Genomic DNA, 3994 nt, shown 5'->3' with positions numbered 1-3994 from the left:
CTTTGTCTTTTTTTATATTTTCAGGGAGAACTTACCAATTTCATCATCCAGCACTCTCTAATGAAATTTTAAATTTTTGCTATTATATTTTATTAATACATGTCCAAGTACTTATTTGCAGAATTTGCAAAATTCATACCATTTTGTTCTTCTTCATGCATGCAAGATCTTTTTTTTTACCCATCTGACGATATCACTGACAGATTTTTGAAGTTTGCCTCTCTGCACAGTGTTTATTAACTTCACGTTGCTTGTCTGCACGTCTGCAGGTGTTTTGATCCTTGTTTTTCATATTAGAAACTTTCATCAGTATTAGGTAATGCTTGGCTACCTTTTCATACTTAATAATGTGACATTAAAAAACATACTGGTAGCTGTGTTCTTCTAGATGGAGCTTAGCAGTTGTGACCTTCCCCGTAGGGTGATTTTGGATTTGATATTTCCTTAAGAAATTCTTGATATCAGTATCCTTGGGTCTCTTCTCTGGAATTTGTTGGATTTGCCAGTGATCTTCTAAAAATCTTTTCTGAAGGGTTCTTTTAAATCTGAGAAGATAGTTGGGAGTCTAAATATTCAGAGTATGAATCTTCCCTTAATTCCTACATCTAAGTGCTACAACCTTTTAAGTGAGACTGTGATTTACACAAACCCCTGGTCTTTGGTCAGGGTTGAGGAAGGGTAGTCACCTGCATTCATGGATTGGGGGAATGGAATCTGGATGTTCAGATGATTCTTTAACAGATTTTTCAACCATTCTCCCTGTTTTGGGACATCTTTGCATCTACTATCAGAGCTGTTTCAATATTCTGCTGTGCAAATCCATTTCTTCCTGATTTGTTCTACTGTCAGTTTTAAGATTGAGATTTCTCAGTTTTGCTAAATCAGTAACCACTCCTCCATCAGATATTTGGCTTCAAAATATGACTATTATAATGTTCGGCTTCTTTTCTTCGTACTCATGGGTTTACATGTTTTAGGAAATTCATTTGGTAGAGTTTCATGAGTGGATAGATATATCTACAAACAATAAAAGCTGGTGTGATACTTCTTGCACAGCCTGTAGAACCATGAGCCAAATATACCTCTTTTTTTAAAAAAATAAATTACCAAGCCACTGGTTTTTCCTTTATAGTAGTACAAAATGGACTAATACATGTTCTAAGAAATGAAAAGACCCAAATTGTAATTTAAAAGATTTTATTAACTTGAAATCCTTATTCTAATTTTATCATTTGAAATATAATATATATGAATTATTTTGTAAACTATTTACTGGAAAAAACTGGCACTCAGTAGACACAGTCCATGGCAACTCTGCAGGAGGAAATGATTGGAATAAGTACTGCAATCATATTCTACTCCTTCCTGCCATCTCTTGGTGGTGCTCAATATTATTCACATCTACCAGAAAATATTAATGCAGTTGATACAAGTCATTTATGCAGTTAATACAGGTGACTTCTCTCCCACACCCCCACCTGCACAAAGCAAAATGAGAAAGAATAGAGAGTGTATCTAGAGGGAGAAATGTTAAAGTTAATGTAACTAATCCTGTGATCACATTACCAAGCTTATTTATTTAAGAAAAGCTAAAGTTGATACAATTTGAACTTTGCACAGTGGAGCGGTAAGGAGTAAATAAGGAAAATTATTCAAGACACTTTGAAAAACATAAAATGAAGTAGGTCTCATTTTATATCTTACCTCTTTTTGACCTCACAAAAATGATGGATTTGATTAACCAAGTCATATACATATATTTATGTCATTTCATTCATAGTGTTTTTGAAAAAAATGACACTAAGTTTTATTTGACCTCAATCCTTCGCATTTGTGTGTGACAAAAATGACTTGCAATTGCTGCCCGATGAGTGAATATATGCTATTTCACATACTTTTGCATTTCAAAAATGATTTGCTGGGACTTTTTCCACTTGAAAACTCCATTGAATATTGCAATTAATCCTGAAGTTTTATGTTAAAACTAATCAGAAGCAGTCTTCCTCATTTCAAATTCAAGTGGAAGCCAAAGGAAGGATCTTTTCAAGTAAGCTGAGTTTTAGTGAAAGTGTTTCACAGGGGTTTAATTATAAGTAGAATATTGTCTCTATTGTATTTCTCCTTTTTCTTCTATTTCTAGAAGAGGCCACATAAATTTTGAACACAATATTAATTATACACAAAGGAGTTCAAGAGAGCTTTTATAAGACTGAGTTTACAAAATTGGAGGGAGAAGTTCTCCTAGAAGATACTCAATACATTAAAACAGAGACGGTTTTTTCTCGCAATATGTTTGATGACCAAAACCATTTCTATGTAGCCAAAGTAAATGAAACAACATAATTAGGGACACCATCCTAATAGGAGGGTAAAGAATCAAATGTTACAAAGTCAGAGATTATATGAAGAATCAAATAAAGGGATCGAACAGCAGTGTATGGACTTTTGATAAAGTTTCTCTACAATGAAGTCAATATGAATAAAGTAGAAGTATTATGTTCATGTGTTTATATCATTTTTAAATATTAACCTGCTTTTTTCTAGAGTCTCAACTCTTAGGTTTTGCAGTTCTAGCATGAAGGCCTATCACTCCGTACAACCCTGAGAGATTATGAAGTCTGTGACAGAATTGGCTGTGCTGAGGGAACCTGGGCATTTCTCAGTGGTGGTAGAGATCGTCTGTAGTTTTCGTACCTGAATAGAATAGCGAGCAACTGAAGCTTGTGTAATAATGTGACTTCTGGAAATCACACATTTTTCATATGCAAGAGGTCAAATCCTTTTCGGGCTCACTTAACCATGTGACTACTTTTTCCTGAGTCTAGTCCTAGCTCTTCTCCTTGCTTTTAACTAATGCAGTTAAGGGGTGTTGTGTGAGGGTAGCTAAGGTATAAGATGGGAATGCTAAAAGAGTAAAACACTATTAAGTTTTTTTTAAGTTTATGCATAGTCAAAAATACAAGATACAGAAAGTTACAGATCTTCTGCTGTCAGAAGTAGGAGACAAGGGGTTAGCTGCTAGAAATTGGATAACAAAACCCATTATAATCATTGGTACATCATGAGGCCATTCATATACTGAAATCCCAATGCTCAATACCTCAGAATGTCACCTTATTTGGAAAAAGGATCATTACAGATGTGATTAGTTAGGATGAAGTCATACTGAAGCATAGTGGGCCTCCTAATCCAAAATGTCTGGTGTCCTCATAATGAGGGGAAATTTGAATGCAGACACACACACACACACACACACACACACACACACACATACAAGGATAGCACCATGCGAATATTGGAGTTTTACTGCCATAAGCCAAGGAACCAGCAGAAGCAAGGATATACTTCCCTAGTACATCCAGGGGAAGCATGGTCCTGCCAACATCTTGAGAACTTTCAGCTTCCAGTACTGTGAGACAATATATTTTTGTTATTTATATAACACAGTTTGTACTACTTTGTTATGGCAGCCCTAGAAAATGACTACATTCACCCTGTGGGGCTTAGGAGAAGCCTGGCATGAGCCATGTGTAACAGTGACCTACAAAGGGACCATAGAATATTGGGTGCTATATGGCTACGTAATTTGCTGATATTACTTTCCTTGCCAGTTAGGTAAGGTGTTTCCTCAGCTAAGATCCCAGAGTTTACCAGAAAAACTAATCCAATGAAAAGAGGAACTCAATACTCATCTTATCCCCTTTTATTAATGTTCATGAAATACTATGGGTGAAATTTTTGGGGGTGGAGTATATATGAAAATAAATCTTCTCTGTAAGTGAACCCTGCCTGTTATCCTGTCTTACTTTTCAAAACTTATTGGTATCTCAGAAAGATTAAAATGGGAGCTCATTGTATAGATTTAGACCCTAAAACACCTAGATATCTGCTCAGCGTATACTCTTCCTTATTTTGCTAATGGCATGCCAGTTGTCCCCAGGAAAGGATTCCTTCCTCTTCCTATTTAGTCTTGGTGAGATAGTCAATGGAGCAG

Source organism: Microcebus murinus, chromosome 9 (assembly GCF_040939455.1).
Source record: "Microcebus murinus isolate Inina chromosome 9, M.murinus_Inina_mat1.0, whole genome shotgun sequence".
NCBI classification, from domain to species: domain Eukaryota; kingdom Metazoa; phylum Chordata; class Mammalia; order Primates; family Cheirogaleidae; genus Microcebus; species Microcebus murinus.
Note: the sequence above shows the minus strand (reverse complement) of the source record.